This window comes from Mustela putorius, unplaced genomic scaffold (assembly GCF_011764305.1).
Source record: "Mustela putorius furo isolate JIRA1106 unplaced genomic scaffold, ASM1176430v1.1 tig00000867_pilon_pilon_pilon, whole genome shotgun sequence".
Taxonomy (NCBI): domain Eukaryota; kingdom Metazoa; phylum Chordata; class Mammalia; order Carnivora; family Mustelidae; genus Mustela; species Mustela putorius.
Window position 1 is genome coordinate 732,356 of NW_025421501.1, and position 26,915 is coordinate 759,270.

Consider the following 26,915-nt stretch of genomic DNA (forward strand, 5'->3'; position numbering starts at 1 on the left):
AAGGCCTTAGCGTAAGACCCAAACTGTGTCTTACAGAGCAGAGAAACGGAAGGGAAGTATGTGGTTCAGCGTGCCACGGATTAAGCAACACCAAAGGCCACTCAACACCCGGACCTCACCTTTGTGAGCTAGAACACTGTGTGTATTGAGCACAAATCTATCCAGTAACTTCTTTAACCAATTTGAGTTCATCTTGCTGCTGTGTACAGCCCTAAACCCCCTAATGGAATATGGACAATAATAGAGCCAAAATAGTAGGTCCATGGTGAAAAAAAAGGAGGCAGATAAGCAAAAAATAAAGCAGGAAATCTAGCTGCTGGGGGATAGGAGACTGTCCAGATGAAGGACGGAATCTCCCTGGGGTAAGTAACCACACTCTATTTTCAGTGCCAACTGCCTTCTTTAACTTAAATCAGGGCTTCTCCCATGTGTTATTTAGGGACCAGCAGGATTTGCAACATCTGGAAACCTGCTAGAAATGCAAATTCCAAGGCCTCACCCTAGCCCCAGTCTATCAGAAATTCTGGGGATGGTAACTCAGCCATCTGTGTTTTAATAAGCCCTTGGGGATTCTGATCTGTGTGTGAGAACCACTTCCCTACATGTCCCTCAAGGTGAGTTTGCCTGAAGAGTTCTCCTCATTAATGATCAGCGCTTGTTTTGAACTTGGGATTTAAGAAACCGCCATCTTCATCCCAGAGTTTGAATGTAGGGGTCACATATGCTTGTGTGTTCAGAGTCTTGAGTCACTGAGTAGCACTTCTGGCAAAGTAAAACCTGCGCGTGTTGACCTGAAGCCAATTTGAGGTTGACCTGAAGCCAATTTGAGGTTGATTAGGAGTCCCTTTACTGCTGTTAAGAAACCAAACTTTAAAAAGCACTAGTCCACCCTGTAGAGTAGATATGAACAGTTTTATTTGGTACTCGAGGCCCATAGAGAGATGTGGTATTTTCTAACTCTTTAAATTGCCACTTCTGGAGCGTTTTCAATGTAGTTCTGGGCTGGCTAAGGATCGATTCTTAATTAATGTAATTTTTTTTCTTGCTAAGTAATTTTACAGTTTAAAAAAAAATTGTGTAATATGCAATCAAGGGGTTAATGCTCCGTGCTCGATGAATATCGAGCAGGTAGAACAGCCTGCTCAGGGACAATGATTTCAGTGGTATTCTGGGAGCGATGAGTATCATTAACACAGTGTGATCATGTTAAAGGAAAAGTGTCTTTCACTCAGGGAATCTAACATGTGGTTAGTGTCTTGATAATTAACCCATTGCCCTTGAAAAAAGAAGGTAATTAGAAGCAAAGGCAATTAACTTCTTTCAGGTGATTCCCCTGGCATCTCCATCCCCCTCCGTGGAAGGGGATTCCAGAAGGGTTCGAAGGAAAACAAGGGGACAGAAGCCGTTAGATTGTATCAGGAGTGTTAATGAGGCTGTTGTGACAGAAAGTTCGATGACGCTACAGAACGTAAGGAGGCTCTCTCTCGTTTCCTGACTCTCCAAGAACCCTTTCAGTGGAGTAAGGAGGGCAGGTACCAAGTGGTCGTGGATTAAGAAGTAAATAACTGTGGACAAATAGAAGAATCTAGAAAGTTCTTTCCATGCCTTTCTCTGAGGAAATAATCTCTACCTCTTCATCTCTGCCTAATAATCATTCTTGTGCTTGGAATCTCTGTGTTTAGGATTTTCTTTTTCTCATATGGCGAGCTTGCCAAATTTTTCAGCATCTGCCACAATTTATTTCCTCGTGACAAGGTAATAAAATAATGAGGTAGAACCTGGCTCCAGATAATTTTCTGTGAGATCCCAGTAAGTCTTTGGCTTTTGTTTTCCTGTCTGTAAAATAGGAAAGAGGATGAATTTACTAGATGTCTGAGAAAGTGATACTATGAAACAGGGAAGAAAAGCATAGATTCAATACAATTAAGGCTTGTTCCCAAAGGGGCTGCTGTAACAACTCAGTATACAAGCTGGGCACAGATGTTTGTTTTTTTCTTCTTCTTCTTCTTCTTCTAAGATTTTATTTATTTATTTATTTATTTGACAGAGATCACAAGTAGGCAGAGAGGCAGGCAGAGAGAGAGGAAGGAAAGCAGGCTCCCTGCTGAGCAGAGAGCCCGTGCAGGGTTCGATCCCAGGACCCTGGGATCATGACCTGAACGGAAGGCAGAGGCTTTAACCCACTGAGCCACCCAGGCACCCCTTTGCTTTGCTTCTTAAAATTATCTTACTGTTCAGTTTTGCCTTTGCCTGGCTTATTGTATTATTGCATCTGGGACTATAGTACAGGTTAAGAGAGTTGCAAATTAGGCTGAACTTAGAGTCCCTACTGGTGAAGGGAAGGGGGTTGCTAGTGATTAAAATCTAGAGGTGCCTTCAGTTTCAGATAAGATGAAAGAAATAACCTCCACACTGATTTTCTCACTGAGTGCAGCTATAAAATCTGGAAAAAGAAAGCAGAGAGAAACTATTCAGGGACTCCAGAAAGTAAAGAGAAGGAAAACTGGAAAAGACTAGAATGTGATCTATCATTGAACTCATGTGTTTCCCATTTTTTTCTCCTTCTGAAATCCTCCAACATGGATCCAAGGGAACCTGAAACCAGAGTGGATTGACGCTAACAGAGGTCTCCAGAAGAAACCCTCTAGATCAGTATCAAGGAACAGAAATGAAGTATCCTATTATTGAGAGAATAGGGGAAGTCTTCCATTTTTTTTTTTCTTTTTTAAATACATGCTTCTCTTGTACCTCAGCCCTTAGACAATTCTATGATGCCTGTGGTGGCAGCAATAGTATTGGAAGAGGGAGCCACAGAAGCCTAAGTCTCTGAAACAAAGGTCTCTTCCCTTCTGATCAGAGGATCTGTGGTTCCAGGAAGATAGATCCCTTTCCCCATGACTTTTTTCTTTTTTTCTTCTACCACCACCTTCTTATTAGGCACAGTCACAGAAAAAACATGGCAGAGCAAGTTCAATTAGACTCCAGGTTTCTGGTCATAGAACCTAAAAAGAGAGAAGAAAGAAGTCTGAAAGAACTAGGGTAATCACAGAGAGAAAGGAACTCAGGAAAGGAACCTGGGCCTCAGAATGTTGTTTATGAATTCCCAAGCGCACCTGCAAATTGTGCATACATGAGTCTGATCCTAAACAGCATACTAAAGACTGTGGAACTGGAACCAGAGGTTATCGTCAAGGTCTCAAACTGACCATAGGGTGGAGCACACACATCTAATAGATTCATACAACACTGCAAGTCTTTGAACATATAACCAATGTTAAAACCACAACCCACAGAAGGCTGGTTGGTTGATTGCCTGCTAAAACAAAAATATGAACATTCTCCTTGGGCTTTACCCAGGACCTAGAGTGTCATAAGATAATATTCAAAATGATAAAAAGGCAATACAAAGTTATTTGGCATACAGAAAACCAGGAAAATATGGGTTCAGATGGAAAAAGACAATTGGTACAAGTGAATGCTGAGAAAACTCAGCTGTTGGAATTATCTGACAAAGACCATGTAAAGCATTCATTATAAAAATTATATCATTATAATTTTTATATATAAATGATATAAAAACATATCATTATAAAAATGCTCCAGGGCGCCTGGGTGACTCACTGGGTTAAGCAACAATCTCTTGATCTCAACTCCAGTCTTGATATCAGGATCATGAGTTCAGCCCCTGCATTGGGTTCTGTGCTGGGTGTGGAATATATATATATATATATATATATATATATATATATATCTTAATCGAACTGGAGTTGATTATATATATATACATATATATATGAGTATATATATATACATTCCATATATATATATACATGTATATATATATATACATTCCAAAAAGTAAGGATCAACCCTCTTGAAATAAATGGAAAGATAGGAAGCATCAACAAAACAATAGAGAATACACACAAGAAAACAAATGGGAATCTTAAAACAGAAAAACACAAAATGCAAAGTTTAAAACTTATTGAATGTGATTGATAGAAGAATGGAAATGACAGTGGAAAAACAAGCAAATATTGAGAGAATTTGTTGCCCATAGACCTACCTTGTGAGACATCTTAGAAGTTCTTTAGAGAGAAGGAAAACTATATAGACCAGAACTTGGATCTATGTGAAGGAAGAACATCAGAAAATGAATAAGTAAAGGTAAAATAAAATATTTTTTCTATTTTTCTATTCTTAATTGATCTTAACTTATCTAAAAGATAACAATTTGTTTAGAATAATCACAAAATGCGTTGATTATCTATGCATACATATATGTATGCTTCTGTGTAAGTTAAATAAATGACAGCAATAACACAAGGGACAGGAGAGAGAAACCAGGAATATTTTGTTATTATAAGGTACTTGCACTACATGAAATGACATGGTGTTATTTGAAAGAAATAAAGGAGGAACAACATAAATGGTAAGTATTTGCATAAATGTAATAGTCTGTCCTTTAAATAAGACACCTACAAGATGAAGGGAAGGGAATCATGGGACCTAAACGGTAATAAGTTTGCTGCATTCAATTTGAAATGGTAAACTATGTATCCTAAATAGACTGTGAAAAATATATATACAAATACTGTATTCACCATAGCATTTACTAAAAATTATACCAAGAGAGGTAGTGAAAAACACAATAAATAAATGAAAATGGAATACAAAAAACTATTCCAATAACACATAATAAAAGCAGGAGGGGGGGAAAAGGAATGAGAATATAAACAATAAGTAGAAGACACAATTAAATGGTAGATTAAAATCCTACCATTGCAATATTTTCTTTACCTATAAGTGCATGAAACACATTGATTAAAAGACAAAGAATATAAAAAATAGATAAACACATGATCCAACTTTATGCTGTCTACAGGGACTCAATATAAATATATTAATATAGGCAAGTAAAAAACACACATCTAGAAAAAGGCATATTATGCAAGCAGTAAACAAAAGAAATCTGTAGTAGCTGCATAAGTCTATATAAACTTCAGGACAAAGAAGATTACCAGGGATAAGGGATGATATAACATAACAATAAAAAAGGTAATTTCATCAAAAGATGTAAGAATCCTAAATATATATGCATGCAACAACGAGATCCAAAGTATGTAAAACCCAAATCGACAGAACTAAAAGGGAAAATAGACAAATCTGCAACACTCCTAAGTAATTGCTAGGACTGGTAGGTTAAAAAACAATCAGCTGGAATATAAAAGAACTAAATAACACCATCAACTGACCGTGTCTGACATTTATTTTTAACTGTCCACACAACAACAGCTGAATATACATTCATTTTACGTATACATGTAACATTCTCCAAGATAAGACATATCTGGCTTCATAAAGTGAACCATAACAAGTTAAACAGAATTGAAGTCATACAAAGTATTCTCTGCTCATAATAGAATTAACCTAGAAACTAATAACAGAAAGATAAAAGAAAATCTCCAAATACTTGGAAATTAAATAATACACCGCTAAATAATCAAATGTGTCAAAGGGGAAGTTTCAAGAGAAATTAGAAAATTAAACTAGACAATATGAAAATACAAATACAAAAGTCAGAAAGTACACGTTGTAGCTAAAGCAGTGTTTAGAGGAAAATTTGTAGAATTAAATGTGCATGCTGAAAAACAATTGTATCAAATCTATCATCAAAGCTTCCTCCTTAAGAAACCAGAAGAAAGGGGTGCCTGGGTGGCTCAGTGGGTTAAGCCGCTGCCTTCGGCTCAGGTCATGATCTCAGGGTCCTGGGATCGAGTCCCGCATCGGGCTTTCTGCTCAGCGGGGGGCCTGCTTCCCTCTCTCTCTCTCTGCCTACCTCTCCATCTACTTGTGATTTCTCTCTGTCAAATAAATACATAAAATCTTAAAAAAAAAAAAAAAGAAAAGAAAAAGAAACCAGAAGAAAAAAGGCAAAATAGAAGTAACATAAGCTGAAGGAAGGAGTTGAAGACAAAGATTAACAACAGAGAAGAATAGAATCGAATGCTGGTTATTTGAAAAGATCAATAAAATCAATATACTTATTTTAAAATTGACCAAGAAGAAAAGAGAGAAGAGACACACTATCAATATCAGGAATGAAAGAAAGGATCTTCCAATGACTACAAAATCCACAAGTTTGGTAAATTGGGACAAAGCCCTTAAATGGGTGTCTTGAGCACCAGGTTAAAATAATCAGAATTGACAACTTTTCAGAGTATATAGTACATTAAATAAAATCAGTCCGGTTGTGAGAAACATTACAAATCCAATGTAGCATTGCTTTGAGGAAGGTGGAAATCTGGGACTAAGATGTCCATGGCCAGATGATGTTCCTTTAATTCTTGCTGCTCTGCCATTCATGGCTTCCTTCTCAAGATCACCTCATGGTTCAAGATAACTGGAACAAATCATTAAATATGTATTCCAGTCCACTTGCAGAAAGAAGTTGAAAAGAAAGGTAGGAATCATACCTTGAAGGACACTCCCTGGAGGTTATACATTTTTTTTTTTTTTGCACTTTCCCCATAAAATGAAACCTCCACACTCAGAACCATCCACACCCATTGATCTTGACCATTTCCACTCCCAGAGGTACCTCAGCTCAGATGTAACGCTCATCCGAAAGCCAGACATTATTCACTTGGGTCAATTCAACATGGGGCAGATCAGGGGTTCTAGAATCTAAGAAGCTGAGGAGTCCTGCTCTGCTCCACAACCCGTCCCTTCTTCTACCTCTTTTGTTTTTCCCATTATGCCTTATGCCTTCCCTTCCACCATAATCCTCCTCTAATCCACCAATAGTTGCTGTTGAGTGAAACTTCCAAATAAATCTGAACTTCTACCACTTCTGTCTCTACTCTGTACCTTAGTCTAGGCTATCCTGGCTCTTTGGATACATCTTTAATTTCCATCTCTAAAATAGAACTCAACACTCTTAGAGGTTGGCAAACTTTTTTTTCTAAAATAGAACTCAACACTCTTAGAGGTTGGCAAACTTTTTTTCTAAAAGACAAGATAGTAAAGATTTTAGAATTTGCAAACTCTATAGCCTCTGTTACAAGTACCCAGCTCTGCCATTGTAGCACAAAAGCAAATGGTCATGGCTGTGTTCAAATAAAACTTTATTTGCAAAAACCAGCAATGGACCAGATTTGCCACCCCCTGGTCCAGACTTTTACTGTGGGGTTTCCTTACAGCATGTTCCACAGTCCTTAAAACGTAATTTTCAATCTTCATCATTACTCATTATAAACCAGCTACTTTTTAATCTCATTATTCTATATCATTTTAAAATATGACCATACATGTTCTTTCATTTGTTCATTGATCTGGAAACATACATCGCAGTGACTTTTTCAGTGCTGCAGGGTAATCATCCTGAACACCTGATATCAATATCTCTTCATATCTGACCTTTCTACACAGTGATCTATGTGACAGAACTGTTCCGCAGATACTCATTTCCATCCCTACAGGAAAACTAAACAGTCTAATTAATGAATCCTTTAATTAAACCTTTTCCTTCACCCTGAACTTTAGCTAAGAATATAAGGATGGCCAAATTGAAAATGAATGAAGCTTGCATTTTTCTTTCTGTCGGAGAACATCTACAGACTCAAAATGCAGTTTGATTCCAGAAGGTTTCCAGGTTGGAAAGAAGTGACCCACATCTTCACATGTGTATAGCATACACATTTATGGGGAAAAGGAGGAATGGATTTGAGACAGGAAGAAATTACAAGCCAACGTTTCATGGGTTAAATCCAACCAGGAGACATGTTGCTTGGCATTGATAGTTGTTTCAAACAATTTGAGTCACCACAAACAAGATCAGACGTTTCACGTTAAAAATTTCAGATTTCCCACTTATCTTTTAAAAAATAAGTATTTCTGGCAATACAAGGACACAGTTATTCCAGGGCAGTAACAAGCCAGAGGTGAATGGTGGTCCACTACTTTTAGATGGAGAGTATTTCCTACATTTCCAAAATCCTCACTACTCCCTCTTGTCTACGTAATATTGGAGCAAAGTGTCAGTTGCCAATTATTATTGTCTTCACGCTGTATTTTTCCTACAGTAAAGAGCTTTTTTACCTCCTTGGGCCCTTTTCCCAATCAAAAGCAGGAAAAAGAGAGAACTGAAAAAGCTATGTAATTTAGAGAAGGATGGGAGTTAGAACTCGTTTATGCTGTGGGTCTGGCCACTGTAGGCAGTTGAACATTTTACCCCTATGAAGGAGAAAGAGTTCAGCCAGAAGACTGGATTTGAGTTCTAGGCTTGGTTCTGACTTAGTGCAAGGGGACTTCTGAGCAGGGTACACACTCTGACTTGCCCTCAATTTGTTCCCCCAAAAGAAAAAAGGTAATTAATACGAGGATATCAGATGCCATGGAATTGATTTGAAAGCAGAAATGATATGGAAATAAGGCACTACAAGGTGCTTGGCAGTGAAAATTGCAGAATCAAACCCATAATAGAGCAAACAAAATAGGGCAATAATGCTGGCATAGATGATTCCCAACCATTTCATTTCCTTAGCATGCCTTGATAATGTTCAAAGTTCCACTATGGGATTGGCAATGCTCAGGGCTAGATGTTCTTTTTACTGGTAACATCAGGCCAGCAAGCAGACAGATATGAGAGGAGGAACTCCAGCGACCCCTTTTATCTTCCACTGCAGAATGACGTCTGAATTTACAGTCTTATCAAAACTACACATAGAGAGGGAGAGGGAATTTCTCAAAGGGAAATGTTGGGCTGCTACTGGAGGAGGATAACATATGCTGCCCAGGCTGAAAACCCAAATGAATGTCCCCTGTTGGACTGCACAGAATCATATACGGAACCTAAATATAGATGATATAGGGAAGCATAGCAGTTCTGTTTGAAACAGGAGAAGGAAACCAGGATTCCTATTTACTCCCTGACTCCTCACTCTACATTATTCCCTGAATCATTTCCACTGACCCAAGACCACCCTGAAGCCCAGAGTAAAAACCACAGGACGAGGTTATCTGCACGATCCCTTTGAATCTGCGATTTTGTGATCTGAATGGCAGAAAAATTATTTGAGCTTCCACTCATTGGCTGGGCTCCGAGACCCTAACTAGACGAGGTCTACAAGATAAATCCTGACAGCTAACCAAGCCATGAGAATTGTTCCCCTGGGAATAGCACTGGTAAATCATTCTCAATGACTACTGATGACAGGGACAAGCTTTCAGGTTGCTGCCATCAGAGGCAGAAATTGGAAACAATGACCTCAATGTCAACAGCTGAAGGGCAGATCATCGGCCCCCCTGTGCCACTGGATTCTCCACACATATGGAATGCCTCTGCTGTTGGGTTACTGAGAATATCTCGGGGCGGCCCACCTCTCTCCCACGTCAGTATGTCTTCATCCTTTGTTTAGCATGGCAATGTGAGACAGGAAGAAAAGGGGCCCTTGTGGCTTCATAGCATGAGAGACCAGCAGGAAGAAATGAGGAATGTGAGGGGAAAATATAATATTTATCAAAGATTTGTTTGGAATAACCAGACACTCAGGGTAGCAGGCAGCTGGAATCACATTATGAAATGATTACAATATTGAAACAGAGCTATGCTAATAACATACACCATCACACAGAAGGTCCCAGTTGCAGAGATCATTAACTCTTTAAAGATTTTGGAATAATTTTTTTTTTCCCATTCTGGAAATATCCCAACCTCACACCGTTGTGTTTCCTAAGCCTCTCATGGCACGAGTGTTTATACAGAGGGACACCAGAAACTCAGTTGGCAGATCAAAGTCTTCTCCTTGCAGAAGGGTCTTGGATATTCCCTCACCTTAATTTGTTCTTTTTATGTGAACACGCCTTACTGTTCCACGTGAATTATTGGAAAGAAACCTCAGATCTCAAAGGGAACTGAGCAATTGGAGGTATTCTAATTTGACATTCCAGGATGTGTTGTCTCTTACCCAAAGGGTTCAAGTCTCCAAGGAGATACATTCCCATCATCTCAATGTCTTCAGAAGTCAGGGACTCCTTCCTGACTTCACTGCCAGCAACATTGCACAACCACTTTCAGAGAACAGTTTTCTGGTTCTAGGAGTGAGTGACACATTGAACCTTCCTTCACATGGTTTCCTGGCTGTTCTGTGCAGCAGAATATGTGTCAAGTGGGAGATCCTAAGAACAAAGGAGCCAAACAGCTCATCCAGGAAGAAAGCCTTCAGATGCTTGACCCTTCAGGGCCCATGTGTCATCCCTGTGATCACAAGGACAGAAAAATGCCACATGTAGTGGCACAAGTATTGGAGACACATCAAAATCTGGGTGCGCACCCCAGCTCTACCAAGTACAAGCTAGGTGACCTTAACAATACTTGGTTACTTTGTCTTTCCATTAGTTAGATGAGAATAAAAGCTCATTGGGCACAGGGAGGATGAAAGGAGATGTGTGTTGTAAAGGGATTTCACTGTGTTTCATGCATTATACATACTCAACAGAGGCTAACTTGCATTAGCATCAACCTTACCCATGCGGATTACGGAACCTAGTGGTTTTCAAAGCTAAATGTGTAGTAGACTCATCTAGAATGATGTTTTCAGTCATCAACGGAAAATGATCTGTCCCCTAGTTCAGACCAACTGTGTCAAATTACTGGAGCTGGGATGAGGGTATGTGTGTGTGTGTTTATTATCTTTCTAGGTGATGCTGATGTAGTTCATTTCTGGACTACATTTTGGGAGCCACTCTATAATTGGAGTGACTGGAGACCATATATATTCACATGTAAATATAATTAAAGCCAAAGACACGGTCACACAATCCAACATGATCTAAGAGATACAGAGAACAGAGGAGAGAGGATGACACACAAAGGGCAAACATAGTCCATCTCCAAACCCATCCTGATGTCAAAAGAACCTGTGTTCTACTAAGACCCTTCTAAACACAGTCCTCAGATTAACTCGCAAGTCTTCTATGATTAAAAGGCTTAAGAGAAAGCATTGAAACTACGTAGGGAATACTCTCAGGAAATAAAAGACTCCTTTAATAAATCTTAGCTAAATAACAATTTAACCATCTTTTCCGTATTCTTTGTCCTTGCACGTAGGCTCCTCTATTGGCACTCATTTGTAAAAATTACACTCAGGCTGCATTTGCCAGCATGCATTGGAAAAATCATTCCAAGGGTGACTTTTCATCAAATTTGTCAGTTGCTCTGCGAACCAGAAATCATCTTGTAGAAGGCAGAGCGGATGACTGGTGTGAGCTTAGAAAGACTGAGGAATATTTCTAGCCCGCTTTTCCTGTTTTCTAATGCAGAAATTTCCTTCAAAGAATTAACACTTTTGCTCTGTGCCTTCTGACCTGGACCATAGGCAGAAATCTGCCAGGGAGCCTTGAAAAATTCTAAGCCCCCGCCTCCGATATTCTGATCCAGTGTGTTTGGGATAGAACCCAATCATTAGTATTTATAATGGTCCTTGAGAGATTCCAGCGTGCAATCAAAATTGATGACCACCACTTCAGTTAAAGCCTCAAAACGTGCTTATCAGTAACAACAGCAAACTCACGTTCAGGGAGTTTTTTAAGCTATTAAAACCTTCTTGTGCTTTGGTGTTTCCAATAGTTTGTTTTTGTTTTTTGTTTTTTGCTTTTTTGCTTTTGTTTTCGTTTTTGTTTTTTTCTGAATGGTGCAAAGTTTGGGTTCCCAGATAAAATGCAAGTTGTCCTGCTAAATTATTTATTTGTTCGTGTATTCATTTATTTATTTATTTATTTTTAATGTTTAATTAAATATGTCAAAGCCTTAAGTTAGTTTGTTTGCTCATTGAATTTTCAATTTTTTTTAATTTAAATTTCAGATAAACAATAATCATAGCACACACTCACACCAAAAGTATTTATATTATTTATTTATCAGAAATCCGGATTTGCCTGGGTGGCCTGTATTTGTATTTGCTAAATCTGTCAATCCTCTCCCAAGGGCTTCAGAAAAAGTGGAGGGAAATTTCTAGTTCGATCAGGACAGGAAACCAGGAACCATGGACATCTGTTTGTTTTGCCTGTCATCCATCCTTACTCTTCTTGTAACCACGCTTTAATTTTCCTTAAAGAATTCCTCCTCCAGGGCACCTGGGTGGCTCAGTGGGTTAAGCCGTGGCCTTCGGCTCAGGTCACGATCTCCGGTCCTGGGATAGAGTCCCAGGTCGGGTTCTCTGCTCAGCAGGGAGCCTGCTTCCCCCCCCCACCTGCCTCTCTGCCTACTTGTGATCTTTCTCTGTAAAAAAAAAAAAAAAAAAAAGAATGCCTCCTCCCCTTCTTTGTCTATGTGGTTTCAGTGGACACCTGAAGTAGACCTCCCAATCAGAGGTATCCATCTTGCTGGCCACAGAGATTCACACAACCATGGTGAACGTTTAAACCAAGCCAACCAAAAAAAAAAAATCATTCAGAACTTCTATGTGATGGTGAGGGAAGAGATGCCCTTTCTACTAAGGTCACTGGGAAGGTAGGCTACAAATCTGGAGCTACTGGTGGTCTCCCTGCCATGATATGTGAAGAATCTCCTTGAATAAAGTCAACAAGAAGAGGGCAGAGCTAAGAAATGAAGAGAGACCAAGCCCTAAAGAGCTGTGGGACCTAGTCATGCCTGATATCTCCATCCTGCACTTTTTGAGATATAAACCAATTGATTCTTTTTTTTTTTTTTTTTTTAGCTTATACCCATTTGGTTTAGTTTTCTGCCATTAGTCCCCAAAAGTATCCTGAATAATATATGCAATGAGTACATACCCAGAAGCTGGAATTCAAAGATAAGCCTTAGCACATTCCGGTTTTTAGCCCTAAGAAAGGGTTCTTCCAAATGCTCCAGGATTTAATTCCTCTTAGGAACTATCACTGACCCCTACTGTTCCTAATGCAATAGTCCCTTCTCTGTGCCCCGTCATACTTTGTCTTTTCTATCACGGCGCTCTCATACATGAGAGCTGTTTGAATACATAGCTGTCCTTCCATTTTATTTGTCTTTGTATTCCCAGCAAGGGTCTGGCACCGGATAGGTGCTGAATCAGTGTTTGTCAAATTAAATTGACTGTGTAGACAGACCATGATGATGATGATGATGATGTATTCAAAAGCTACATTGAGCCACAAGCTTGGCCTATGCCAGAAGGGAGGGAAACTGTGGAGGAAAGAGCTGGCCCAAATCACGAAATCATACAGATCATTGCTTCCATCCACCATCCCTACATATGCAGAGTAGGGATAAAGCTTCAGACTTTGTGTCTAGCTCACATTCAATGTCATCAGATTTTGTTTCATCAATATGTGCCACACATGCCATTCAACTTATACTTACATTCTAGAATTCAGTAACAATGAACAACACATTTCCAAGTTATTTCCTTTCTTTGGTGTGATTCCCAAAAATGAAATAAAGGATATAATCTTTTGGGAAGTTACAGGGAAAGAAAGCAGGGCACTGTGGTGAGAGCTAAACTTCTGTTCACCACAACAGGTTACTGGTTGATAATGTCCATAATTGACAATATGCTGATGTTGCTGCTTCTAGATATTTAACACTATGTAGGCAAATGCCAGAGTCAGGCACTAAGAGATGAAAGTGGTTGTTTTGGGAGCCAAAATGGGGCAGGGAGTGAAGATGGGGACAGAAATAAGGAGTATTGGAGGGAGGATGCCTCCTTCCTTTCTCCACAAGGAGTTTTATTATATAGATTATCTATGATAAGGGGTACTGGATGGGTTGAAGTGTGTGATAATCCTAAGAGGAAAAAGTGTTATTCAAGAGTATTGAGTTCTGCTTATAGGAAAAACCAAGAAGTCCTGGGTCTCCCATCCCCTAACTGAGGATTCTGAGTCAGTTTTATGGCTGTGTCTGCAAGGATAAAAGGCAGAAATCAGTCATGCTGAAGAGTTTTGAAAGATGTGATTCCTGGCTTCCCATTCAGGTTCAATGCCGTGAGGACACAGTCTCCTGAAAGGATGACATCGGACTCTGTCTCAGTATGTATCTTTGTAGGCTGGCACATAAATTTCTTTTGAACTCCTCTGTGCTTCATTTAACCGTGATGAAAATCACTCCCCTCTCAAATTAAACTGACTACAGTCCCATGGGCTCTACAGGGGGTCTCAACCTTGGTTGCTAAGAATCTCATACTATTCGTTCCTATGAAAATGGCTTCCAATAACCAACCTGGCTGTTAATCTAGCAAAACAGACTGGTAGTTCTTGAAGTCATCTATTAACAATAACTGAAGCCTTAATCTGGCAGGAATCTCTCTCCATCAGGCAAATCAACTCTTTGAAGAGGCACAAGGGTGCCATGGAGCTCACGTGCAGAGCATTCCCTTTGAGTAAGCAGCCTCTCATCTCAGAAAGACATCACAGGCAATGTCAATGGCTGTCTGAGGCTCTTGACTAGAAGCTGCCATCATTGCAAAGCTGAGATAAAAAGTCTTCATGTTTCTCTTTAGAACTGTCCATCATCCATTTTCTCTGGAAGATTTGCTTGCCAGTTAGTAAAACCATCCCGAGCAGCAGTGACAGGGGGTAATTTCAGAGGAAGAGAGCTCCTGACACAATTCTTTTAAATAAAGAAAGTGGAGAAACATGGGGAAGAACGCTTCGGAGGTTTCAAATAGCGTGAAAGGTAGACAATTCTAATTTGTTGTCTGAGTTTTTTCAGTGTCCATCTCCTGGTCTAAAGGAGTTATCATGGCAAGACAAATTCATGGGAGGTCTCTGACACGGGAGGAATCCGTAGATTCTGGACAAATTCTGGGGAATCTGAAGTCCTAGTGGAGGAGAGCATGTGTATGGGAGCTTCCCTTCTCTTCACAGAATCAAATGATCATATGTGCTAGGAGCACATTTAAGGCAACACAGTGCAACCTTCCACCCAATACAATACCCCTTCTCACCTGGTCTTGCTTGAACTTTAATATATTCAGTGATGGGCAGCTCTCTGCATTCCACTCTGCATTCCCAGGGAGCATAATCTTTTCTTTGTGAACTGCTCAATTTGTTGAAAAGTTCTCTACTGGAAGCGGAATAGAATCTGTTTCCTTGGAACGTTCACGCGTGGGTCCTAGTTTTACTGCCTGGAATGACCTGCTGCCATTCGCACTCCTCCTCCTTCTACCAGTCATCCTTCAACGAGAGAGTGCCACCATGGCATCCCTTCTCTGGGATAAACAGCCTTAATATGGCAGTTGTTCCTTAAATCAGTTGCTTTTCAAACAGTGTTCTTCATCCTGGGAACTCTCCCTGGACAGTCTCTAAGATGCTACTATTGCATTTAGAAACTAGAGCAAGCTTCCACAGTGAGGTATGTCTTTCCTTGCATTTCCCCAGGCCGCTGTCTTAATATTAAGAAAAGTGCTACTTGGGGTTATATATCCCTAAGGGCTCTGCAAAAGTATTATTCACAGTGTACAAGTGTTATAATTACAAAGTACAGAGACCAACTTGGTTGCTTATCTAATAAACTTCAGAACAAAAGGCAGGAGGGGAAGGGTTCGAAGAGAGAGCAACAAATATCCCATATTGCATTGGGTCATGACTTCATTAGTGCCAACAGAATTTACCCATTCAATTAGCAAATTAGCACCGATTGGAGAACACTCCTGTGAAAATAGGAACTATCAGGCACCATGCTGGGCACTGTTTGCTATTCTTGGGAAATATGCTGTTTCCCTAAAGAGATGCAAACATCACCTAGGACTTTCTAGATGCAAGTACTTCCAAGTAGGACAACAAGCTTTCTCTTTTTATGTTGTGTTACATCACAAAGGGTGTTCTCACATGGGCTCTGGGTGGGCCTCCAAGAGCCATCCGTGTTTCACCACTCTTGACGTGTGTCATGAGGTACTTGGTACGTATGGGTTTCCATGCCCAATGGGTTCAACCCTTTTAAACTGAATTGACTTGTCTCAGAGGTTAAAAATCAGTCAAACCAGTGTTGGCATGGTCTTTGATTCTCTTCCCTCCAAAGACTAATTTGACTAGCTAGACTTCCATTGATTCCCCCCCTCCCTTTGCTAATATTGACACTGGAGGACAAACAATGTCTCAGGAATAGACATGTCCATTTGCCTGGGGCTTGGAGCCCTGGGTCAGTAATATTAAAGCCAGACACACCAGTAGAGGTTAAAAGATAAGCCCCTAGCGTATTGAGATGTGTTTGTTGTTTTGACAAAGTAGAGAGCTTAAGGACGTGGAGGACAGTTCATTTCCCCTGTCAGTGTCACCTAGAAGACAGATGTTTTCGGGAACAAGAGCCAGAGAGCCAAGAACCTTGGCTCAAGGCCAAACCATCTTGTCCACATCAGCAATTAAGAGAATCGACTCCTAGCACTCATGGTGCTGAAGCTGACTGATGAGAGGAGGCTACAATCAGAGAAGCACAGCAAGAAGACTGTTGGACCCCCTCCTGGTCCCCATAAAGCATGAAAGTCAGCTGTCTTATGAGTCTTCCGAACAGAAGTCTGAGCCATCAGTGAGTTTGTGACCCAGCAGAACCCATGGCTTGAGGGTTATAAAAGTGGAATTAACTGAGACCTTCTCACAGATTTTTGTCAATTTAAGTGGCCAATTTCACAGCATCCCTGTGAGAAATGGGCCCTGACATGGTACTGCCCTGTAGATTCACATGTGAATCAACCCACTGCCCTTCAAGGGCACCATTGATTTTCTTGTGTTGGGTCTCTTCCTGTGCGGCACACTAGTTTAAAGCAATTTCATGGTTTGCAGCTAAGGAGAAAGAGTGCAAAACCTGGTATTTAATTACTTCAAAATAATATGATTTTTTGTATACATATATACCACTTAAAATCACATGCATCCTATGAAAATAGGACATATATGTATTTTACATATTTGTACCAGTAGGAAAAATGATTATACTTATCATTAAAATGATTCATGAATGTTATTTTCTTCCCCAGCGTCTCAGAGGCAGAGACCCTGTCTAGCCTCCCCTGAGACCTCCAGGTACTCCAGGGTGCTTTCTTACACATTGTAGTTCTATCAGTGTTAGCTGAACTGTCAATTCAGTTCAATGGGTGCATACCCACCATTGCTCTGTGCAGTCTCCTTGTAACACCATTTACTACACCTAATTTCCTGCCTATTGTCTGGATTAGCCCATTTGTCTTCCTTATCCCATTTCTTTCATCCCCTTGTCCCTAGAGAGGAGGTCAATTTTGTTCTTTCCCATATTATCCCCTTCCCACAAAGAGGGATCTTGTATGACCTCTCATTTCAGCATTTATTCCATAACTCTCCAGGAAACTACTTAAAACATCATCTGCCAACAACTCCCCTTTGGGGGTTGAAACTGGTCGTTCCATTTTATGAACAAAGGATGCAATTTGCGTACTTCCCTCCCTAAAACTTTAAACAGTAGATATTAACTGATAGCAAACCGTAGTTTTCAAATGAGGCTGGCTGCCCTGAAGTTTTGCTTCCAAGTGCATTTCTCCTTCATTTTCATTGACATATTCATCACTGTACTTAGTCTACTTTTTGCCAGATTGGTTCACTTCTCTCCTTTGTCACGACTAATAACGAAGAAATGCCTCTCTCCACTGTCTCTGCCTACTCCTTCTCTAACTCCTGCTACTACCCAGATGGAGGAATGCCATGATATATAGTTAGTAAATATTTTCTTTTAAAGTAATTCACCAAAGAAACATTGCTTCCTTAAAATTATTGCTCTTAAAAGTACTTAGCTTATACTTGGAGTTTCTGGATTATTTTGTCTACTAACCTGTAAAATGTTAACGGATATGTACAGAGTCCTACAGCAGTAGATAATGAATAAATATATGTTGAATTAATAAATTTTAAAAAACTATTTTAAGGGTCCTTCATTATGCAGTCCAGTGCCCTCTGACATGCACTGATTCATCAATATTTCTTCTTTCTCCCAAAGTAGAAAGTCTCTGTGAGTGTCTTGAAAAATTACTGTGATTAAGTAATTACTTGTTTGTTAATTTGACAATATCTAATTCCTATTCTGTAAGGCACTTAGTAGACGTTCAGTAAACAAGTAATATGTTGAATGAATGAAAGACAAACCGATGAGAGATCCTAATGTCACGTCCTATAAGAGAAATTTGAAGGGATAGCAAGATCTTAATCCAGAAAGAGAGGCTCTCAGAAAATAATGACACCTGTCAAAAAAAAAATAATAATTGAAGGATTATCACAGATCCTGTCTGAATTTTAAAATTTGGTGTTTTGTTTATTGTGGGTTTTTTTCACACTGACTTCATTTTTAAAATTCTTTATAAAATATTACCTTGATTAATGAATTTTTTCGCACCCCCTTGAATTTTGCACATAAGCGAGTGCCTCACTCATTTCACCTTCGTGTCAGCCCTGCAGGTAACATTTACTCAACAGGCTCAGCGGCTTCCCATCATCTCTACAAATTCAAATCATAGCATCTTTCAAAGTCCACATTAATGTTGGGGATGGAGAGTGCACAGACCCGTTAGTTGATACTTGGGTAGGAGAACTGGGTGTGCTCGAATCAATTCATCACAGAAGTCTCCATGGAGAGATGGACAAAAAGAACAATGATAGATGGGAGCTCAAAGTACCACTATAATTGAGTTTTCCGGCAAATCAGATTGAGACACTGGCTTAGATTCAAGCTCTAAATAAGACTTTGTTATGGGATAAATTGTGCCCCCAAACTACAAATGAGTCAGCATCTCACAATTTGACCATATTTGAAGATAAGATCTCAAAGAGGTAAGTGCATTAAAATGAGGTTGTTAGGGTGGATGATATGATTATTGTCCCTATAAAAAGAGGAAATTTGGACACAGACATGAATGAAGGGAAGATGATGTGAAGACATGGGGAGAAGATGGCCATCCATAAGCCAGAGGAACCTCAAAAGAAACCAACCCTACCAGCACCTTTGCTCTCAGTTTTCTAGCTTCCAAAGCTGTCAGGAAATATATTTATTTCTGGTTTTTTTTTTTAAGTCTCCAATCTTTGATACTTTGTTATTGTGACTGTAGAGAACTAATACAGACTTCCCCTTTGCTTTAGGACCAGAGTTAGATCAAACATCAGTTGATCTGAAATGAGGATGCGGTGAGCATGATCCTCTCAAAAGATCAAAGGATCCTCTCAAAGATCCTTGAGAGGAACAGACTAGCCAGCAACATGCGCAGCCTCTGAGGAACATTCTCTATTCAGCCTATACATCTGTTGGTGGCAGAATTGAAGACTGAGGGAGAGAATAATTGGGCCAGACCAGCAGAACTCCAGATATAGGGAAGCATAAAGGGAGAGAGAATACTGCATCAACCACTTGCCCTAACTTAATGATCTGTGACCATACACATTAGGAAATATGGGGCAATCTATGATCCATAGTCAGGGTTTGATCAAACATTGTGCCTTCCCCTGGAAGAAAGAAAAATGGCAGAATTAGGGAACCTAGACCTCCTCTTCCCTAAAGTTCCATTCAAATGTTACTCCCACATACCACATAAATTATCAGGTATTTTCCTATGGAATCTAGCACATTTTCATAACTACCATTTTTGTTAGCTCTTCCCCCAACTTGTACTCTCTCTCTCAAATACACAAATCTTAAAAAAAAAAAAAATAGTGCTGAAGAAAGTGGAGCAAAAGACATACATCCCCCAATTTACCATCCAGTCCTTTCACATATCCTGTAAGGAGGAGCTTTCACATAATCAGAACTTGACATGGTAAGAACAAGCTCAAGAAAAGTCAAAAACTATTTATGGAGGATGTTGTAGAGGCCATTTTTACAATGAAAGTGCCTGGATTTTTGACTTTTAAAAAAGGATTCTAATAAGATATTGGACTTTATGGCCAGTGTCCAGAGGGTAAAACTTCTCCCACACATGTTCTCTGCCCAGCAAGAGACAGACCAGAGACTTGCATTCTCCAGTGAAATGTTCTACTGAGTGAGTCAGGGCTTTGGGGGTGGTTATACCACCTGGGAGATCATTTGTTTCTTCAGTCAACAAACAAACAAACAAAAAAATGCTTCAGTATTGATGCACCTGGCCAGATGGACTGAAAAACTGGGGAAATCAACAAACAGAGTCCTCAAAAAAAAAAAAAAAAAACAGGCCCCTCTCTTTCCTCCCCATCCCCTAATTCCCAACACACACACCTACCCTAACCAACCATCGTATTCCCCTCTCCTTAGAACCTTTTTTTTTTTTTTTTACTTTTTATTTTTTGAAAGTTTTTCTGGAGAGTCCAAAATATAAATCTATCCTCCCAGCTAGAAGGGTTTTTCGAGACTCTCAAAATTGTATTTCCAGTGCTCAATGTCCAACAGCTGCAACAGCCCGACATGCTCAGGTAATTCAAACGTGCTCAGGAAACAGCAAAGGAAAACCTTTTCTTTGTTTGGGTCACTTACAGAACAGACCAAGAGCAGACTTCATTATTTATTTATTTATATATTTAGAAAAAATAAATTTTTTAAATTATGTTCAGTTAGCCAGCACTTACTACATCAGAAGCACTAACTGGCTGGATTGAGAAGCTATGAATTTCATTCAGGTGCAAACTGCCTAAAAATCCTTTCTTTAAAATGCAATATACCAGAGGATCAAGAGAAACCAGAATTTTCAACCAGTCAATGTTTTGTGTGTGTGTGGGGTGGGGGGGTTAAGTTCCTCAGCCTTTACAATTAAAATTTTAAACATCTTCCAGCAAGAAACTAGGTTTTAAGATAAGCATCAGCATTAGAAGTTAAAACGAAATGAGTTTACCCTCTCACTGGGCCAGTTGCCAGAATCCGTCATTTTATTAAAAAACTCTTTTCACAAGGCTTCCAGTTGCCTTTTCTCTTTCTTTTGTCAAGGATAGGAATGTAATGTTGTGACAAGAGGGGTTAGGACCAAGGCTCTGGATTCCCACTGCCTAAGTTCAAATCCTGGTTTTGCTTCTGACTGGGTGACTTTAAGCAAGGTGCTCAATTTGTCAACCCTTCAGACCTTTCTTCTATTTAAAAGAACTATTTACTAATGAATTGTTGAACACTACATCAAAAACTCTGATCTATTATATGATAGATGCACATAATAAATAGATGCACATAATAAAAAAATAACTATTGAAAGCAGCAACCTTATAGAAGTATTAGTCATGATCCCCCACCAGTCTTTCTGTGCCTCAGTTTGCCTGTTTTGAAAACAGAATGATTGCTAAGTTAGGTAAGATTGTCCCTATGATTTCCTCTCCCTCAGAAATATATTGAGTTGTTGCTGAAGGTTATGGACATTGGAGAAGCTATGTGCTATGATGAGTGCTGGTGATTCACAGACCTGTACCCCTGGGGCTAATAATACATTATATATTAATTTAAAGACAACAACAAAAACAACAAAAAAGAATAATCTTAGAGCTAAAAAAGTATTTTTTGATTCTATGTTTAAAAGACTTTTTCAAAATCCAAATTTTGATTAATTTAGCAAAAGATCAACTTTTCCAATGCATGTAATTATCAAAAATCATTCCAATTACCAATTCACCACAATGCATCAACTGAAAACTCTATATTCCATCAAAAGAGAAAGAAAAGCAATTAAAATAAGGCCTTGTCAGACCACAAAGCATTGTAAGGGTAAATGCATAATTTCCTGACATGTTTTATGTACATGAAGTAGTTCAGAGAGCTTACCACCATTCTGGACCTTTGAGGTTAGGGTACCCCAAGTTGAGAGCCATTTGCCTATAAAATCCTGAGTCAGTGCTGATAAAGCAATAATAACCTGGCCCACAACTGTATAAGTAATAATGATATTACTAATCATTTACAACAGCCCACTAGGGACTTTGGGAATAACCTCAAAGCAATTAACTAATGACCTACCTTTGATTATGTCTCCAGCTTTGAAAGCTAAAGGTTAGGGTTTATATACCAAACCAGTGTTGGGAAAGTGACATAGCCTGGTGGCCGGCTCTCTTCCTGAGCAGAGCTCATAACTCCTACCTGCTTAATCTCCCTTCCAAGGGCTCTTTCCAGAAGATGGTAATCTTTATAGCCTTTTAACATTTTTAGGATGTCTTTTTTCATTTTAATGAAAGTGATTTGTTGACACAAAAATCTCGGAAACCACAGAAAGGCACAGAGACCAAAAAATAGCATCCATATTCCCACCAACCACCCCAATATTACATTTTTGTGTCTCTCCAATTTTTCTACCTATCAATCTATAATATTTTACTCAAAAATCAACAACGTGTTAATATTGCTGTTTTACCTGGATTTCTCATCACAATGTATTGTGAGCATCTGTCCACAGCAATAATCATTTTACATGGCTGTACACATTTTAGTTAACTAATTCCTTTCTGTTGGGGATTTAGGCAGTTCTGAATGTCTCACTACTTTAATACTGGGATTCTGTTATTTCACTTATTGACATCTACTGATAAGCATCCTTTCATAGACACAAAAAGTCTCTTTCCAGGTATATACTTAACATTGATCTGACACAATTTCAAAAGGGCATCAATGCCAATGACATCTACATGTTTTGAAACATATGGCAGATTTTTTTCCCCCAAAACTATTATTTTAACTTTTATTCTTCTCTCAAAAAGTAAACTTGAGAGGGTTGCCTGGGTGGTTCAATTGGTTAAGCCTCTACCTTCAGCTCCGGTCATGATCCCAGAGTCCTGAGATCAAGTCCCATGTCGGGCTACTTGCTCAATGGGGAGCCTGCTTTTCCCTCTGCCTGCCATTCCCCCCTGCTTGCATTCTCTTTCTCTCTCTGTCTCTGACAAATAAATAAATAAAATCTTTAAAAAAAAAAAAAAGAAGTAAACTTGAGAGTTCCATCTATAACCTAAGGTGTACCAATTTTAGTAATATTTCAAAAACTGATCTAGGACAAATGCATCTAATGGTGTCTTCATTTGCATCTTTGATTATTAAAGAAGTTGCATGTTTCTCACACGGTAAGTAGTGACTGGTATTTACCTTTTATTGAATTTCTGTGTATGTCCTTTGAACATTTTTCTAGCAAAGTATTAACCTTTCCCTTATTGACTTCCTGATTGATTTTCTCATTGACTTATTTTATTTTATTGTCATTTTATCATGACCACCTCTATAAGTTAGTTCATTCGAAGTTAACTCATCTTTTGTAATTATTGTGTTAAAAAATGTTTTGTGTATATATAAACAAAACGGATACTAGAACATACATTCAATCCTCTTATGCACGATGGGATTTATAATGTAGTCTTCCTTGCTTTTTCTGGTGTTCCTTCCAACCCCTCACCAAGTCCCTCTGTATTTTCACCAGCACACCCCACAATAACCTATGTTAACCAATGTTAATAACCTAGTATATTTCCTTTTAATTTTTTCCATTTTCTCATATTTATATATCAATATATATACAGATACAGAAATATATACAGCATTTGTCATTTATTATTTCATAAAAATGAGCTTATATTCAACAATTTTGGCATCTTGTTTTACTCACTTAAGGATACTTCATAAAAATCCTGCCAAGATAACTGGTATAATTTTAATTCATTTTTCTTAATAACTAGTAAGTTTCCCTGGGGGTGGATGGACCACGGCTTATTCAGCCATTCCCCTATTACTGGCATTCAATCTGCTTCTGTTTTTTTCTGACTATGAATGGGGAAACAGTAAACATTTTTGAGTGGATATGCTTACTTATGGGTAAGCGTAAGTAACCCATTCATTTTGATGGGACCGGTTCCCAGGAAGAATACCGCTGAGTCAAGGAGTATGTCCAATTTATTTTTATTTTTATGGATGCTGTCAGATTGCTTCCTGAAAAGGCCATAATAATGCATAGTTCCACCAGTGATTTGTGAGAATTTCCCCATAGCTACATTAGCAATAGGTATTATTGCTCTTTTCAATTTTTATAAGTCTGAAGAGTAGAAACATAGCCCTGACCACTCATGAATTCAAATGACATATGATTTTATTGAACACTTGGATTTTACTTCTATGAATTACAGCTTATTCCTTGATTCATTTCTTCATTTTTTTAATGTCAGTTTGTACAATTCTTGTATACTATAGATTTTAATACTTCATCAGCTGCACTGTAAATAATTTCTTTCTAGGGATATATATACACGTATATATACATATATATTATATATATAATTTATATATTTTATAATTTATATATATATTTATATATATATACATATATATATAATTCTCTGTGGCCAAGGGCCAGTAATTTTAAAATTTCTGATCCATAGCTGATCAAGTTTTCATAAAATACATAATCACACACTCAGACATCATGGCAATATTGAATTGCTGTAAATGTTTATAAATGCTTTTTCTCAGTGTCTATACTTATTAAGACAAGGGTCGATAGCAAGCCTAGACAGGCACTGGTCCACCAGCCACAGTGTAAGTAACACTTGTGCTATCGTTTTTTTGCAATTGAAACTTTATACTTCTATGTAGCCAAAGTATATCCTTCTGTAGTTTCTGGACTTCCTATCTTGCTTAAGAAGTTTGTTTAATAGTCATTTACAAGGCTTATATTGCTAAACATACTCCACTGAAGTCTCTAGACCATGTGGGTTTTTTTGTTTAGTTTTGTTTTACAAATTTTATTATACCCACCTCTTTGGTCTGGATTGTTTACAGGGTGGGATAGGGATCCAGCCCTAGTTTTTTTCCGATGTGCTGCTACATTCCCTTTGTCACTGTGGAAGATATAAAGGTCTGGCTTACTCAGAAGTCACTCCCTCCCCCTTCTAGTTTACCTTCTTACAATATAGATTGAGGATTTGAAAGGCTAAAACCTTCCATTCTCAGATCAGTTGTGCTGGAGTTTCTTATGTGATTTACATGACACAAAATAGACAAATCCAAGCAAGTCTTGGAGCTGGGAGGGTCTTATAACTGGTTGCATAGGGATATTCATTCTTCTGGTAAACACAGTGGAGTAGATATTTTGTTCTCTTGGGGTAGCTATGAGAAGTTTCTCAGGTTCTTGTACCATAAATGCCAAGCAATAGAGTAGCAGCAATGGAACTTCTCAAAAAGTCTTGGGTGTGACTAATCTTCTTCCTGGCTGCATAACATTCAGTCAGTTTTTTTTCATATTCCCAGAGAGTTTCTAGGAACTACCTAAATTATCTTAATAAATTCTTAAGCTACATAGTTTGAATTCCATTGTTTGCCACACACAAAAGAAACCTTGACCTGTCATATATATAGTTACCTTATATACTGAGATATTGACTGTATTCACAAAACCATTTTGAATTATCAATTCAATATACTCAGTATATTCAATATATTCAATATACTCAGTATATATAGTGAGTATATTCAGTATCAGTATACTCGTGCTTGTAACTCATTGGCATTATCACCGTGGTTTTATGTGGTGTTCTGAGGTCTGGCTTTCTGGTTGGTTTGTTTTTTGTTCTTCTCAAAAAATGTACACTTCCATTTGAACTTAAAGATAATGGTATCAATTTACGTCAGTAGAAAGAATAAGAAGCAGAGGCACATTTGAGTAAAACTAAGAGAATCTTTGGAACCCTAAGCCAAAATATATGAGAACAAGGACTGAATAAAGAAATGGAAAATGACTCAGAAAAACTGAGGCCAGTCAAACCAGGACATTCACATTCACAGGGTAGCATACTAATCATCACCTTGAAGAACCTTTGATGAAATTGATAAACTGGTGTCATCTGCTAAAGATTGTGAAGGATTATCCAAACCATGAGGCTTGTGTGAAAGCAAGAACCTGAAGAAATTAAACTCCTAGATATATTTTCTCACAGTTAGACACTACCTTTTCTCTCTACCTGTAGGAAATAAGAAGTATATTTTCTGGAGAAAATGAACTACAGAAAGTTTGGACCTTGGGTCACCAGACGTAGAGAGGGTAGAGATGAGAGTCTAGGGCAAGAGTCAACAGGTATTTTTTTCTGTAAAGACCCATATACTAAATATTTTAGGCCTCATGGGCATATGATCTCCGTCACAACTACTCAACTGTGACATGGTGGCACAAAGTCAGCCATAGATCATACTTATACAAATGGGTGTGTCCATGTACCAATACAATTTTATTCATAAAAACAGGTGATGGGGCACCTGGGTGGCTCAATGGGTTAAAGCCTCTGCCTTCGGCTCAGGTCATGATCCCAGAGTCCTGGGATCAAGCCCCACATTGGGCTGTCTGCTCGGCAGAAAGCCTGCCTCCCCATCTATCTCTGCCTGCCTCTCTGCCTACTTGTGATCTCTGTCTGTCAAATAAATAAATAAAATCCTTAAAAAATAAAAAAATAAAAAATAAATTAAAACAGGTGGTTGCCTGTATTTGACCAATTGGCTATAATGTATAGCCCCCTTGGCCTAAGGTAACATCAGGGGGATTAAGTAAAAATAGGGAGACTCCTAGTCCTCCTCTGCTGACCAATACTTAGGTTTATTGACCACACCATACTTTCTCCTAGCCCTTATCTTCTCCCAAAACATAAAAGTAAGTTAGTAAATGAGGATGTTATTCCCTTAAGAAACTAAAAACCCCAATAGCGAACATCTACAGATGCTAATATATAGTGTCACTGATGTAAAAAACCAACTCCAAGAGGGAAACTCATTGTTTATTTAGCCCTATGAGCCTGACCCAGTGAGATTGCAGGGGTGGGGGGTGGGGCAAACTCCAAGCACTTCTCACTTAAAACCAACTTCATTTTTAAAAATTAGCAGACAGCAAAAGGTCCTCTGACATTTGAAGAAAACTTCTAGCATAAAAGACAGAGACTGGAACAGTCAAACAATATAGATAATGCAGGGATCAAGAAACAGATTCATGGGGCGCCTGAGTGACTCAGTG